Below are 6,004 nucleotides of genomic sequence, written 5' to 3'. Positions count from 1 at the left end.
TACATATGTTAACTCATTTGATCCTTACTACAATTCTGGGAGGAACCTGCTGTTATTATCCTCATTTTACAGATGAGGAAACCGAGGCACAGACTTTAAGTTATCTGCTGAAGGTCACATGGTTTGTGGTAGTATTCAAACTCAGATCATCTTGAAGCCCAAATCCTGAGCCCTGTCCTCCTCTTTTTGCCTGCCTCCCCCCACAGACTTGTTGTGGCCATACCCCACTTTGAAAGAGAGCGCCTCTGAGCCTGGGAGGATGCCTGGGATCTGCTGAATTTACTCCTGGTGCAAAAATGTCAGATTATGCCCCGGGATGGGAAGGACTGCTGCTTTTCATGAATCAATGTGGAATTTCTTTCTTCAGTACTTGGGTGGACTCATTATCATTTCATCCCAGGGAAGCCTCCCACTTTCCTATAGTTGATACACTTCCTAGGCTTCCTCATCCTATGCAGGTTTTGACCACGTGTTTCCACAAATCTTTCCTAAGGGATCTTAGAGACACTTTTCTAGGTCTTTTCCTATTTCATGGATACCAGTACACCATTTGGTTTAGCCCTCCATCATCCCTCACTCTTGCTCTGCCCATTTTCTCTAATCTTTATATATAGGTATGTAATCTTTTTATATATCATATATCTGTCATCTTTGATTCAATTCAGCAAATTATTACATAGTTTCTAGGTAGGTGCTGGATCCTGTGCTAAGTGCCAAGAAAGTTTCTGCCCTCAAGGAATTCCTATCCAGCTCAGTGGAATACCACTGCTCAATGCCAATCAGCATGGGTAAGTTGTTCCAGCTGGCTCACAGTCTTTCCACCACCCTTTGGGTCACTGGCAATTTTGATTCACGTGACTGTAGCATTGCACAATTCCTATCTATGCTGCATCATTTGGAAGCTATTGATACTGAAAAGATAATTTTTTAAAAGCTTTCTATGTGTAAGCGATGGAAATTCTTACCTCTATAAGGAACAAGGTGTGGCTTAAGATATTTATACAATACTCATGCTTTATGTAAGACTTTGGAAATCCATTTATTTGTGGACTGTTTTATAAAGGGGAGTGAAATAATGAAGAGGGAAAATCATCAATAAATAACTTATGAGTGTTAGAAACTGGCTTACCAGTGGTGATGGTGTCCTGTCACCCAGTCCTTAGATTAGAACCCAGTCCTTGTATCCAAGTAGATCACCCTATTCAGGACACCGCTGCCTTTCTTACGGTGTCTGTCAGACTAGATGTGAGATGTAATTACAATGTCCAAGACTTGTAAAAAGCACAAGCCCCCTCCCCCTCATCATGTTTGGGGGCCACAGGTGTGGAATACTGCATATACAGCAAGACATAATGTGTCCTCCTCGCTGTCTCCCCTCACCCTCATTTGAAACACCTTTGTAACAAAGGCTAGCTCCCTCAGGACTCAGGAGATAAAGGGAGAGGGCTCTGCTCAGAAATGAACGTCATCCTAAAGCCAAAACAAACAAGAGAAGACTTCAAAAATAAAACTGTAAGAAGGAAATAAGACAGGCTATGCGCCTGCATCACTTTTCACCCAGTCTTCCAGAATGGTTGCGTTTGAAGCAGCACTCTCAACAAATATGGAGAACTGTAATATTACTGCGATAGTTAACATTGATATATGTGCTCCTCAGACAACAGGGTAGTTCTCACTTTATGACAGGACTGCATCCCAAAAGTTGTTTGTAAATTAGCTGTCTGGAATTTGTAGCATATTTTCCCATACAAATAATCTTATCCATGGTGGTTAGGTATCCAGGAAGTCCACAAATGTCCCTTTAGCACAGCAGAGCTGAACTATTGTACTAATAACACTGCAAAGTAACCATTATTTGCAACATTGTTTCTATGAGAAAAAATTCCCATTTCCATTTTGGGATACTAAAAACACATTTTCTCCTGCTTGGGGTAAAGGGTAGGAGGCTGGGAGCCTGTGCATTCTTGTCCTAGTAGTGTGTTCTTCCCCAGCTCACATGTCTACAGTCCCTGTAGTAGCCCGTGCCTACTATGTGCCAGGTACTGTGCCAAACACAAGGGAAGAGATTCAAATAGGAGGAAAGTCCCAGTGTGTATAACTGTCTTGCCTACCAGATGTCCAATAATTTTAAAATTGAGTTTGTATGTAAAAGGTGTGCTGTTAGTATATTGCTTTGTATCAGCAGAGGGAGTTTCCATACTAGGAGTTTCCCAAACCCCCAAAGTACAGTTGTACTCCTCTTCAAAGCCCCCCAAAATTTATATTGCAGAAAAAAAAATTAGTGTAGGTGGCTCAGTGCATAGAGCTCTGGGCCTGAAGTCAGGAAGACCCAAGTTCAAATCCAGCTTAGAAACTAGCTGTGTGAACTTCAGCAAGTGACTTCACTTGTTTGCTTGAGTTTCCTCATCTGTAAAATGAAGATAACAACACCTACCTCCTTGGGTTGTGAGGATCGGATGAGATAAGGTAAAGCATTGAGCACAGTGCCTGGCGCATATGTAAACGTCAGCTATTCTAATTATTAATATTATTTTTGATAGCTAGCATGTATATAGCACTTTGCAAAGCCTTTTGTACATCTCGTTTGACTTTCCCAATGACCCTGGAATAGCTATGATTCTCATTCCAGAGATAAGGAAACAGACAGAGTTTAAGTGACTTCTCCAGGGTCACAGCTGGCTAACATCAGGGGCTGGATTTGACTCCAGGTCCAGGGCGCTATTCAGTTAAATAACTATCTAATTAGCTCCTCCTATAGGTTTTGTTGTTTAGTTCTGTCCAACTCTTTATAACCCCCCCCCCCCCCCGCCCCCAACTCGTGTCCATGCTATTTCCTTGGCAAAGACACTGGAGTGGTTTGCCATTTACTTCTTGAGACAAACAGGTTCAGTGACTTGCCCAGGGATACACAGCCAGGAATTGTCTTAGACTGAATTTGAACCCAGGTTCCCAATTCCAGGGCCAGTGCTCTATCCACTCCTCAGGACCAAGAGTTTTGAGCTATCCCAGGTTCCATATCCACCTAGCTGCCTCTACTATGGGCTTAGTACTATACAAATAACCTTAGTATCTTTAAGACATTTAAGTCAATTTCCATCCATTATAAATAAATGGTTATCTCTTCATTTAAGGCCATAAATAAAATTGCCATTAATGGTAAAGATTATTGGCAAGTAGGGCGGTATTCAAGAAAAGTCACGCACTTGGAAGAGTCCTGGCATTGACATTCATTCTCTCGTTTTAAAAAAAATGTATTTTTATTTTGGGGATGTGATCACAGTTAAGTGACTTGCCCAAGGTCACACAGCTAGTATTTGTCAGAAGTCAGATTTTAGCTCTGGTCTTCCTGACTCCAGGGCTGGTGCTTTATCCACTGCATCATCTAGCTGCCCCTATTTATTCTCTGTGATCAAAATACCTTGAGCCTCAGTTTCTCAGTTAGCATCTGCATTATCCACCACACAAATTTATAAGGAAAGTGCTTGTAACATCTTAAAGCTCTATTAGACAAGTGAGCTAAGATGACACTGATTATCAGCAAATTCTAGAAGTAGTACTTAAAAGCCAATTACATTATGAGTTTAAAAAAATACAAACAGGAAAATTGCATTGTTAGTGGAGTTGTGAACTGACCCAACTGCTGTGCACCCACATGTAAAAAAATTTTTATAGTAGCTCTTTTTGGGGTGGCAAAGAATTGAAAATTGAGGGAATGTTCATCCATTGGGGAATGGCTGAACAAGCTGTGGTATATGAAATACAATTGTGCTACAAGAAATGATGAGCAAGATTTCAGAAGAACCTGGAAATTCTTCTATGAACTGGTGCTGAGTGAAAAGAGGAGAAACAAGGGAACACTGTACACAGTAACAGCCGCATTGTGTAGACTTAGCTCTTCTCAACAACACAAGGACCTAAAACAACTCAAAAGACTCATGATGGAAAATGCTACCCACACCCAGAGAAAGGACTATGGAGTCTGAAGGCAGATCAAAGCAGACTATTTGCTTTTTTTTCCCTTCTGGTTTTGCTTTTCTTTCTTGTAGTTTCTTCCATTCATTCTAATTCTTTAGAACATGACTAATGTGAAAATGTTTAATAAGAATGTCTATGCAGAGCCTTTATCAGACTGCATGCTCTCTTGAATGGGAGGCAGAGAAAATTTAAAACTCAAAAGCTTATGGAAGTAAATGCTGAAAACTAAAATTAAAGAAAAAAAGGTGTAATATTATTGCTTTGTAAGAAATGCTGAAGACGATTCCATCACAGAAACATGAGAAGATATGTATGAACTGATGCAAATTAAAGTGAACAGCCCCAGGAGAAAAAACTATGACAAAAATGTTACAGGACAAGCATTTGGAACGGATGAAAAGAGTGAGCAACCACAATTCCAAGGCTCTCATAATGAAACATGCTGCCCACTTTCTTTCAGAAAGATGATGGCTTCAGAGTGCAGAGGCATCCTTTTTGTATGTGGCCAATGTAGGAATGTGTTTTCTTGACTATACATGTTTGTAACAGGTTATGTTTTTCTTGTTTTCTCAATGGGAAAGGGAAAGGTGAGTGGGAGAAAATGTGGACCTGAAAATAAAACTTTACAAAAAACCACAAACTACATGAAGATGAACTAGTGGAAAAATAAATAACCAAGCCCCAGGCCAGTGGACTGACTCCAGAACAATGCAATGTTTAATTTTAGAAGCCCTTAACATGTAGTTGACGTCTCAGCCACCTTTAAATGCCACACACACTTCCACCACTGAAAGTGCAAGTATTGTATGGTGCCCTTTGAAATGTACAGATTACCCGTAATTATATATAACCATTTGGACAGGACTTGCTCAACTATCGTCCTGTTCCATTTAAGAAAACTACAGTCACCCAGTTTGTTGCACATCTGATAACTTTGATTTCTTCTTACCTAATAAAGTAGATGGTTTAAAAAGATTTGTCGTTAAGCCACATCCAACTCTTTGTAAAACCCCATTTGGGGTTTTCTTGGCAAAGATACTGGAGTGGTTTGCCATTTCCTTCTCCAGCTCATCTGACAGATGAAGGAACTGAAGCAAACAGGGTTAAGTGATTTGCCCAAGGTCACACAGGCAACATCTGAGGCCAGATTTGAACTCGAGTCTTCCTGACTACAAGGATCTAAAAAGATTACAAGTCATTAAAAGTGCTCACAAATCAAGCAATAAAATCTCAAGGGGCTGATCCTTATGCTTTTCATCTTTCGATGAAATTCAGTCAAATTCAGAGGCAGCTAAGTGGTGCTGTGGGTAAGAGCGCTGAGCCGAGAGCTAAGAACACCCGAGACAAAAATCTGGCCTCGATACTTACTGGTGGGACCCTAAACACTTTGTCATTTTTGTCTGCCTGTTTCCTCATCTCTAAAATGGGAACAACAGCGCCTACCTCTCAGAGCTGGAGGATAAAATGAGATATCTGTAAAACACTCTGCAAACCTCAACGAGCGACAGCCGTGCTATCAAGTTTCCCTAACTGTGAAATGGGAATAATGAGAGCATCTGCCTCCCTGGGTGGGATCAAATGAGACAATATTTGGGAAGCTGAGCCCAGTGTGTGGCACAAAGTAGGTGCTTAATAAATGCTTGTTTCCTTCCTTCTGGCCATTGGACGCTATAAATCACTGCTCTAGATAGGCACCCAACAGTCATATATGTCCATGCTCATCCCTCAGACTTTTTGGAGGCAGTTACTACAAATACGTCAGCATGTATTTTAATTTTTAAGTCCTACAACTGAACACTTAGTGGGAGAAGCAGAACCTATTGACCAAGCAAGGTGAAGTGGGAGATGCCCTGATGGAGGAACCTTATTAACAGACAGAAGGTGGTTTTGATGGCAGTTTCACAGGATGATGAAGGCAACAATAAATCTGGTGACGAAATCACGGGAGCACTTCGGAGATTCCTCTTCTAGTTCTTTTTCTAATATACTTGTTTTTCCAAGTAGCAGAACACCCAATAAACAAAAATGT

Source organism: Notamacropus eugenii, chromosome 4 (genome assembly GCF_028372415.1).
Source record: "Notamacropus eugenii isolate mMacEug1 chromosome 4, mMacEug1.pri_v2, whole genome shotgun sequence".
Taxonomy (NCBI): Eukaryota; Metazoa; Chordata; class Mammalia; order Diprotodontia; family Macropodidae; genus Notamacropus; species Notamacropus eugenii.
The sequence above is the reverse complement of the archived record's forward strand: the minus strand, read 5'-3'. Positions refer to the sequence as shown.